The sequence below is a fragment of the Aplysia californica genome, unplaced genomic scaffold, assembly GCF_000002075.1.
Source record: "Aplysia californica isolate F4 #8 unplaced genomic scaffold, AplCal3.0 scaffold00049, whole genome shotgun sequence".
NCBI classification, from domain to species: Eukaryota; Metazoa; Mollusca; class Gastropoda; order Aplysiida; family Aplysiidae; genus Aplysia; species Aplysia californica.
The window spans coordinates 1,065,027-1,076,423 of record NW_004797319.1 but is presented as its reverse complement, the minus strand read 5'-3'; positions in this window follow the sequence as shown (position 1 = coordinate 1,076,423).

The window sequence follows — 11,397 nt, the reverse complement described above, 5'->3', positions numbered from 1 at the left end:
GGGGGATCATTTATGTGAGCATTTTCAGTGGGTGTAGGCCTACTTTTCATGCTAGAAAAAGATGGTTTTGGTCCTCATTAGATTGACTTTTAAGGTTCGCAGATTCGTCATGGTTCATGAGAGTGATGTAGTTGGACGAAAACTAGTACCATTATTCTTTTTCTTTATCGTATTATTACTATTATGTTGATTGCCCTTGGTGGATTTCGATTGTAAATTTGTCTGCATGGTGCTCTGCAGTGTTTGTTGTGAAGTGTGTGAGCAAGAACAAGTGCACAAACAAAAGGGTTTGAAAAACTTTGGTGAAAATTGGACTCTCTGGATTGGTTGACAGCTTGATTAATAAATGCCTGATACTGATAGCAAAAGGATATGATATTATATTGTAGCCGTCATTCAACATAGTATTTGGAAATTTGTTTAAAAAAAAAAAAGAAAATCGAGCATATTGTAGAGTTTGATGAGGCGCATCGATTGGTTCTAGTCTCATTCCTCTTTAAAATAGTAACAGATTTAGACGAATTAAACGTTCAATTCTCTATTAACTTCGATAGGTGGTGTACTGCCATTATAGCAACCCCTTGGTTTTGTGTTTCCCACTTATTTTCTATGTTTACCCTCTATGTTTTGGGGAAGGTCTTCATGGAATAACTGCTGTCTTTTTTGAGTTGATTGAACATTGTTCGAGTTACATCCCTTGTTAACTGATAATACTTTTCTTTTTTTTTTTTGACAACCCAAAACACATTTTGACACGATGGTGTACGAACTTCGCAGCATTTTCAAACTGATAGACCCATATATATATATGTATGTCAATGGGCCGCATTGGATCTAGACTTTTCTAGTGCTGAAGAAGATGACAGCGATGCTCATCCAGAGTATAAAGTGGGTATCACAGTTTAGTAGAGGCTAGTGGAAGGGTGTAGGGATTAGTGACAGTGAACTTTGTGATCTGGATCTAGAGTAGCTGGTCCTACCCGCGACCAGGTGTCGCATTTTGCCTTTCAGCGGTCCCTGATGAGAAAATAGGTCAGTCGGTCCATGTACAGGGCTGATCCAGTGTGTGAACTTCCTGTTTTTACCTTAATATCGTCACTCCTTCCAAAATGTCATTCGCAGACTTCGCATTTTAAAATTTTAATGTTCTGCCCTTGGCGCGACGGCACGTGGTTAGCGCGACCGCATATGACACGTGGCGAGACCAGCACGCCCTATGCGCGATCATCCACTTGCCCCGACTGCGACCAGTCTAAAAAAATGTCTTGTTCTAAGACATTTTTGAATGATAGGAACAGTAAGAATAAGAACATAAACACAAGAACAGTTAGAACTTGAAAACATACTTTGACTTTGAATGAAACTGGCAAAATTTCAACATCAAAGGAGGCCCGTGAAAAATGACATATTATGAACATTTTCTAGAAATTGAAAATTTGTCAAGAAAGCAGACAAAATTTATGAATTACCTGCTTTAGTAAATTAGTTGCCATTTTTCCTTCTTCCCTATCTTTCTTCTTTCAGCCTCTTTTTTTGCTTTTTCTTTCTTTCTTTAGTCTTCTTTTGTCTTTCCTGTTTCTTCCTCTCTACTTTATTCTTCATTTGGGGCTGCCCTCTTTTTCTCTCTATGCTTTCCTCCTCCTTTTGTTCTTCTTGTTTCTTTGCTCTTGCAAAATAATAATTTTTTTCCTCCCTCAGCGTGCTAGTCTTTCCTGTTTCTTCCTCTCTTTTTTTTTCCCTTCTTTTGTGCCCGCTCTATTTTTCCTTTCTGCTTTCACTGTTCCGTGTCTCTTGGTTTTTAAAAATCCTCTTTCTTCTTATTCTTCTCTTCTTGCATTTTCTTTGTTTCCTCAGCTTGCTATAGTCTTTCTTATTTTTTCCTCTCTTCTTCTTCCTAGAACTATAGTGCCTTCTGTAACTTTCTGCTGTCCTCATGTTATCTTTGTGGTAAAATTTCAACATCAAAAGTTGCACAACATAACCAAAAATATCCGAAAAATTCCAGAACTTAAATATTCACTTAATGAACTCAAATCAAAATGCAAAAAAATTATTGATCAAGCAGTGCCTACAACCTTTTTACACAACAGGCACAAGTGGCACCCCTCCCTTCCTCAGTCACTACAGGCCTTTGCGCACCTGAAACTGAAACCAGCCAAGAATTCAATGTTCAGCTGAAACATGGTCTCCAGACTGGTGTTTCTTAAGCAGCTTACATGTTTCACACTGAATCCACTGCAGGTCACCACTGCTGCTATTATTGCACCCAGGGCAAACCCCTGTACTTGTAATGGCTTCAGCCATGGCGTCTGCTACACTTTCGTCGGATTCCTCTCCTTGTTCTGATTCTAATAACATTTCACTTTCATCAACTAAGGTGTCAGTGTCACTCTCTTCATCCTTTCTCTCTGTCTTTTTCCCTTTCCTTTCTTCCCTTCACTCTCTGCTGTTTCAGCTTCTTTCTCCTTCTCTTCTTGCTTTTTCTTTCTTTCCTCTGCCTGCTTTCGTCTTTCTTCTATTGTGCCTGATCTATTTTTCTCTCTGCTTTCCTTTTCACGCCATCTCGTTTCTCATGTTCTTTTTCTTCCAACATTGCAACCATTTCCTGTCCGCTCATCAGGTCTGGAAACTTGACAGTTTTGTAAATCTTTGTCCTGATGCATCTAATGGATGGTGTTTTCAGAGGATCTTGTCAAGGAGTTGCTGCCAATGTCAAAACTTGTGGTGGACTTGCAAGATCTTGGAAATAAAGTTTCAACAGCTTAAAAAGATAATCTCCATCTGTCCCTTCTTCCAAATGCTGGAAATATAGCTGCAACGTATGTTCACTCCCTTGGTGGCAGATCATTGAGTGAAAGTCTAGATGACGCAGTTTGAGATGAAGAAGTTTTTGGATGAGGCTGAGACCTGGTGGCTGACTGTACAATCACTGGTGGTTTCAGGTGTGGGAGTGGAGGTGTGTGCGCAGGTGACTGACTCGTTTATTGCTGCTGATGGTAAAGGAGACTCAGATTCAGATGGGAGGATAACAGTATCGGATGTTGGGCATTGTGTTGATGTCTGTTGAGCAGGTGGGGTTGGTGTTCTGCTGCTGGGGGGAACAACTTTAAACATGTCAATAGCATTCAGGTCTGCTGGATATATCCTTTTTTTCCTGAATGCAGCTGGACATAAATTCTTGTCCACAGTGGCATTATATGCAACTTTAAAGACTGAGGCAAAAGCGCGCTTGGTCAACACTTGACTGGTTTCAAAGGTGTGCTGCCTCACTGCATTCTTCCACTCTGCCGTCATAGTCTTGAAAATGCCAACATCCAGAGGTTGGAAAATCAAATGTGACTTACATGGGCTAGAGGGCAGTACAGAATTATCCTGTGCTGTTGGCAAAGGGTGGAGGTTTTGATAGTTTGGTGGCTGACATGGCCATCCACGAGAAAGAGCAACGCTTTTTTCAAATGCTCAGTTTCTTTAACCCTTCGAGCCCTGGCTCTGTTGATCCTACAATATCCCCTGCCTGGCCTCGTCAGCTATTTTAAAGGAAATTTCTCTTGGGTCACAACAAATAGACCAGACAACAAATATGTCACACACAATAACAAAACATCCACATGGAAACTAATCAGAGTGGCCTACCTCACATTTAGAGCCAGTATTTGACTTTGGTGTGCCAGTCCACACAGCATGTCAATCCTCTCTTCAAACAGAGATGTGCCTTACATTCCGTGCACTTGACAGAGGACTTCACCTTCTTGCGAGGGTAGTAATCTATACGCCACATTAGGGTTTTCTCTCCTGAATTTAGTGTATTTATAGTTGCACAGAACACACACATTGTCAGTGGAGCCATCTTCTGGGATCTTGGGGTAGAATCCTCAAAATCATTAAGCACTTCACGCACGTTTAGGCTTAGAAGGGCCTGGCTCAGACTCACTTGGATCCTTGACAGAACGATGAAGAAAGGAACTTGAAAAATGTGCTCTACACCATCAACACAGCACAAAACAATGCTCTAATGGACACAGCCATGTGTGGGGAAGTGACTTTTACTTTTACAAGCAAGGAACTCTCGGTTGGGATTGGTCAGCTTTTACTGCCTTTAAACACCCCATAATTCGATACGTGACCCCCAGACTGATAAAAGAGTTTATCGCGCTACATATCGATAAAGTTCCGGCCGGTCAGAGGGTTTCTCAGGCTCTAAGGGTTATGAAAGACTTATTCCATCCACTGAACAAAGAGATCTCGTGTTATCCAACCATTTGGTGACTTTGCAATGTATGCCTCCTGAAACACCTCCTGTGGTTGAAAACCTAAATTCTGTTCCAGGATAAATTAGCATGGAGCTGCTGAATTTGCCTGCAGCACTTGCACACACCAGCACTATGAGCGTCATGCGGTTCTCCGCAGCCACTTGATATGTATACTTGTTGGCCATGTCTGTCAGCACTCTGGTCGTGAGAGCATTGATTGCAAAACCAGATTCGTCACAATTGGAAATAGGATGGGGCTCCAGTAAAATTGTTGGGTTGATGGCCTTGATGTTGGTGAGGAAGTCACTGTGCCACTTCTCAATCATCTCCTGAATTATAAAGGCCCTCAGCTTTCCAAGTTTCCGTGGTTTTCTAAAGGTAATCGTTGGGTGTCACTTCTTAAATAAATGGAGCCATTTATCTGTGGGTTTGTTTTTTTCTCAGGATGTTGCGCAGCCTCTTAAATCAAGCATGCCTTTAATGGTCATGTACAGCTCCACTTTTGTTCTTCAGAACCCAACATTCGCCATCTGCCTTAGCCATTCTGCAATTTTGTTCTCCTTTTCTGTAGTGAGGATCGTTCTCTTCTTTGCAATTATTTCCCTCTTTCCCATGATTTTGTCCTGCAGCATTCCATATGGGATAACAAGTCAGGAATCTGCTTCTCTCTTGGGGATGCCTTGGCCAACAGCATCTATGGCGTACTGCAAATCCTCCGCGTGCACTTAGGTTGATGCTGGTTGTTCTTTTGCTCCATATCTAGGTAAAAGGAGCAAAAAAACCAGCATCTAGATTTAGATCTATTGCTTTAGATTCAATGAATAATTGTTGTTTCATCCCACATTCGAAATACAGAAACAGCATTTGAGATATGTCCCTTTCCTGGAAAAAGTCAAGTTTGTCCCTAATTGGGCATATTTTGAAACCTTGTCGTAATGCGCTTTGGGCATTGCCTACAAATTTCATGCCCCTACCGCGACTATGAGTACACTATTTAAAGGTTAGTATAATCATTTTGTCAGCAAATTACAATGAAAACAATTATCTTTTTATACACAGAGGGTATAGTTTAGTGACTGAAGACACTTACCTCAAAGAATGTTTTCAATAGGCCTTTCACTTCGAACTCATCTGTTGCGCTAGTAGACGACGGACGTTCCCGGAAATGGATTAAAACTCAAAGTGGAACTAGACAAAAGGACGTAACTCTAATAATATAATGGATTGCAAACGAGCTTCACAAAAGGAAAAATGAGGGACTGGTCGTGCACAGGGCACGGTCGGTCGTGCCAAGGGCTGATGACTCTAGGCCTAGTAGTTTCATTTAAACAAATTTTTTTTTCGAAGTTGTGACACATTTGCTAAAGATATTATAAACTAACCATTCGAACTATCTGAAAAATTTCTTCTGCTTTGTGTAGTACATTTTATTGCATTTTTGCGTGCCAGTTTCATTGTTGGGTGTTGAATAATAAGGTTGATTTTATTTTTTTTAAATAAGTGCCAGAAAGCCTGGCATTATTAATGATTATTTGGATATTGAGCCGTGCAGTACGGGGTACCCTGTAGCAAGATCGTTATAATGCCCTGTCCCCAAAAACTTTTTTTTTTGCCTCTCCTGAAAACCTAATATTTTGATAAACAACAATGATGAAAGACAGTGAATATATATATATATATATATATATATATATATATATATATATATGTTTGTGTGTCTGTGTGTGCCTTGGGCCAGCCGCTTATGTACAGCAAGATAAGCCCATGACCTGCTATTCGGAAGGTAAAGACTGAATTCAGATTAATTTTCACATCCTTCAAGCCAGCTGTTCTGAGAGGGTACCAAGTACTCTACTGTCAACATGGCCCGCAGTAGTATTTACTAGTATATATATATCCAGTAGGACAGTGCTGCTGTTGTTCACTTTTTCTACTGGTGCCTTTCATGGGACTGTAAAGGCAGGTTCGCTTAGCTAAAGTCAGGTTCTTTTTATTCTGGCTTAATTCACACCTTATGTTGAACAAAGTAGGCTAGTTTAGTTACAATGCCTTATAAATTTCTCTGTATTAGTTGTTTGTTTATGAACTGTTGGTATCAATTTGATTCTTCCAAGTCCAAGTGTGTGTTAAGACTTTTTTGCTGGATGGAGAGCCTCCGGTTTGTTTGACCCTAAAGTTCGGGGTTCTTTGAAGATGTATTTTTCTTACTCATATTATAATCATAATGACTCGTACATGGGAAACTGTACTTTGAACCTTTCTTCAGTGTATGAAGTCTCACTTTTTAGTTTCTTAATGGATCCTCTAAGGACCTCATTCATTCATAAGGTTCACTCAGTGTAAAATAAGTTTTTGTGAGTCTACTCCCCTTTACAAATTTGTGGGTCTGCTGTACTTTTTTTTTTGAGGTATCAAACCTGGAGCACTGATGTACATGATGTATGTATGAATTTCTTAAATTATGATAACTGTTTTTGTTATAACTTTATCTTGAATGTTAGCATCCTTTTTTCCTACTGATATATATATATATATATATATATATATATATATATATATATATATATATATATATATATATATGCAGATTGCCTTTGTGTTAACCCTTTAAGCCCTGCTCCCAGTGGAGGGTGCTTCTGGTAGGTTTTACTTCTTTTTTTTTTTCTGTTTTATTTTTTCTGTGAACTGAATGACTGTTATTGTGTTAATGGGCTTCTATGTGACCCCTTTACAGGAGCAACGAAATGTTAGGTGACATCATAACTGACCTATAAATAATTTTATGCTGATGAACATAGGTTCAAATCCCTAATAATGGGGTGTCAATCTCAGTCTCTTCTTACTTGGCTTGGACCTGGATCATTCGGAGATTGGCGAGATGGGCGTTTTGTTTGGAGGTTTCGCCTCTAATGAATGGCCTCATCATAGTGGGTTGAAAGGGGCATAAAATACGAATGACCCCAGACGGCTTTATGCTGAAGATGCCTGTGTAAGCTTTATCTTTATCATCCTGCATTTGTTCTAAGGTCTTGGCAAACAGTGTAGTACATCTTTGTCTGGTGACTGATTTATGTGTATACAGGCCAGAGACATGACCTTTTTAGACTAGTTATGCTGACGTTGAGGATATAGAGAATGCTTTAATCTATATAAAATGTTAGCCTGACCAAGAAAGATATTCCTTACAGTGTCTTGTTCACACCAAGAGAAGGCAGGACACATGAGGATTATTACATTACTAGCATTTGCTAAAGTGTTCTTTATGTTCTCTGCCAAAATAATTGTTAAGCTGTATCACAGCCTTCCTGTTGTGTGAGAGTTTGGTAATGCCATGCTGCTAATATGCATTTTCTATTTATGTGCATGATGCTTTTTAAAAAATCTAGTAATTAAATCCCAAATCCAGAAATGCTGGTGCCACTGGTTTTTTAAAATGTATGTGTCCATGTTTTTGTGAGGCATGACTTCAGTGGAGTCCACTTATAACAAGTCCTGAAATAATGAGAAGTTTGTTTTTTTCCTTCATCTTTGTAAATAACCTACTGCTATAGCACAATCAGACAAACCCAGGGAGTCGGTTATAGCGGAATATTGCTGCTGCTGTGCACAGCGCATAGGCCAATTGTATTTGTACATATGCAAACCTCTCCAGTTGACTTTGGTTTGTTGGTGCAAAACAAAGAATGGGAGAGCCCACGTGAGCCAACAATGAAGGCCGGAGCGAATGAGTGGGGAGGGTGTAGCATGCGCAGACTAGCAGAACGAATGGCGTGATAGGCCAGCCTGGCAGCCTAGTCTAGATTATCTAGGCCTACCGTACCTCTCACTTCTCCGATGGAGAGGTCACAGTGCCGTGATGGATGGAGTGAATGTGTGATGGAACGCACCACAGGGTGTGGTTGGGGGACAACACAGCGGGCACGTTAGCCTAGAGCCCTTTTTTCTGATCGCCAGCACCGAGCTGTCAACTTTGCTAGCAATAGAGAAAGAGACCTGATTCGATTTTTGATCAAGTAAGACCTAGAGGTCATAGCCAAGAAAAGCATCAGGGGAGATAACAAAAAAGAAATAAACGAAACTCTAAACTCATAGATTAGGCCTACTTTATTTTTCCCCTTGAATTTATTACAGTTACAGCAGTCTCCGCCTAAACGCACGCCATACAAAAGCACGCTCCGCTCAAACGCACGCCGTCGCCATCTGACGGGTTTTTTACTATTTAATTTAGACGTACAAACGCACGGTCACTCCCTCTAAACGCACGCTCCGATACGCGAAACACGCCGACAAGGCTCGGCAAGGGGAAATTTTCATTCCAACCTGCACAGCCTGCATAAGACAAGCCTAGAATTTACTAGAAAACCGGATGGTGAGAGTGCCCCTCACGCTATACAAAGAGAGTAATGGACTGCGTTTACACACCCTACTTTCCACTGACGCATAGGTCTCGATCTAGGGCTGGTCGACTAAGGGGGGAGATTGGGGGGACTGAAATGTTTTTTGATTGGTCACTGGAAATGTATCTTTGAGAGAAGTTTTCTGACTGGTGTTTGAGTGACTGCATGTAATGTTTAGTTAAATCTAGGCCTGATGCGCGACACGCGGGAATGCCGTAAAACACTAGACAGCCTTCTATAGATTAGGATTTTAAAGATTAGCCAAGTAAGCCTAATCAGCTGTACTCGAAGAACTAATAACGTACTTGTTCGACGAATCACAAGAGAAAATGTTTCTCGGGGAAGATTCTGCATGAATTTACGGTCGGGGGTGATCGCTTGGAAAGCCACGTGGCTGGTCCGTCGTCTCTATGACTATGACCAACAGTTTCCTCTTAGGCTATCTGTTCCCGACGTTTACAGTGCATATTCATTACATTTGAGTTTGTCTTTCTCCCCCCCCCCCCCCCACCCCCATTCAACGCCTTAGTATTCTTAACCCCTGTCGGGTAATCCTTCACAAAACAGCCACGTGTCGTCACATTGTCTGCCAAAATGACCCCCTCCCTCCAAGGGAGGTCACTAGAATAATAAGGAATTGAGATGACTGCGTCCCTTCCTCCCCTTGCAAAGGTTCATGTAAACGCACGCTCCGTATAAACACACGCTTAGGAGCCCTCCCGAGCAGTGGCGAAGCGTCTATATAATCAAATAATCACTGCTTCCCTTCCTAATTTTGAAACATTGCCGCAGTCAAATTCACCCATAGACGTAAACCTCATAAATTAAATGTAAAAAAAAAGACGCTCAAAATCCCCAATGAACAGTATGCCTAACATTCAAAACGGTTTCATTGTCACAGAAGTAGCCTGTTCACCCCTATCATGTCACTCGCAAGCTTTGATTATGTAAGCTTACAGTGAGGCTGGAAGAGTCTACAAAAATTGTTAAAGGGAACTTGTGCAACAGTCAAAACTGTTCCATTGCCACATATATACCCTGTTCATCCCTTTTGGGCCACAGTTATAATCAGTCTCAAGCACTGATTATGTAAGCGAACTATTACACTGGTCGAGTCTACCTCACAGATGTGAGGGGAACTAACTCCTAATAATATATTGACTGCTGCGAGTGCTTGGTTTTTTTTCCTTGACTTTTTACCGTCCTATAATCAGATTGTAACCTCGATTATGACACCGGCTCCTGGCCGTGAAACGCTAAGCAAAAAACAGCCAAATGTGAAATAAAAAATTAATAATAGTCATGTTCTACCAAAGAGTTTAGCCTCACTGGTACTGGTATTACATACTGTAGTACTGACTGACTTCTCCGCTTCTTTGCTTTGTGTTAGTGTATTCACATCTAAAGATAAATTTAATGTTTGTTGAAATAAATATTTAATGAGATACTTTCCCGATTATTTTAGCGGTTGAGCATGCATACAACAACATGAATTCAGGTCAGGATTTGTTTTCATTCTCAACTCAGTGATGCCGCCTCGAGTAGGATTCGTGTGTAATAGATCAATATCTCCAGGCCCTATCTGGTCCCATCTCACTTTGATTACCCTGTCAAACAAGTCAGCCTTCGCCCCTGCTCCCGAGCACCGTGCGTTTAGGCGGAGACTACTGACTGGGTCCCTTATTATAACGCGAGTCCTGCTGTGACGGATTCACACCAGTCCCCTTCCCTCTCGTTATAACAGGAATCCGCTGTACAGGTTTTCTGTTTTGATATTAAATTTTTTTTTTTGGGGGGGGGGGGGATATCATGCTTCACCTTTTGCATATAAAAAGGCATACTACGTTGTATGGTCAGTTGAAAAGCGTGGATGCATGCAATAACTTGAGGTAGAATAGAGAATAGAATAATGAGCTTGGATTCAGTCTTCAAACCATTGTAGCTATAACATACTCTAACTTACGGCATGGTCCACTTCGTTCAAGGAAGGTGTATCAAAAAGTTTGGTATCAATTTCATAGTTCTAGTTCACCCCTACTGAATGTAGGAGGCCGTTTATATGATTGTTTATTTTTCTTTAAAAAAACAAAACGGTGGGCGTTTTTTTTTCACTTTGTTGTAGGGGGAAGGGGGGGGGGGGGGGGTCAACTTCGTTAAATGTGTATTCTTCATTAGTATTGAACGAAAAGGAGTGCTTAAACTTAAAAAAAAATAAATATATATATAATGTTATATATAAAACATGGTAGGCGTACAAATATTCATGCCTTCACCCCGCCAACTGTCCGAGTTGTACGGTCCTAAAGTAAATTTGCCGCGCCATACCACCAATACCAACAGGTAGCGAACTGACTGCCAGAGGTACACACTGTACACGACGCACAACACCCAACTTGACCATCTTTCTCTCACGAGAGAGACAGAGAGAGAGAGAGAGAGAGAAAGACAGAGACAGAGAGTTTGTGACACAGTGAGAGAGAGAGAAAGAGAGAGAGCTAGTGACAGAGAGAGAGAGTGATAGAGAGAGACAGAGACAGAGAGAGAAAGAGACAGTGACAGCGAGAGAAAAAGAGAGAGAGAAAGAGACAGTGACAGAGAGAGCCAGTGAAAGAGAGAGAGAGAGAGAGACAGTGACAGCGAGAGAAAAAGAGAGAGAGAAAGAGACAGTGACAGAGAGAACCAGTGAAAGAGAAAGAGAGAGAGAGAGAAAGAGACAGTGACAGAGAGAGCCAGTGAAAGAGAAAGAGAGA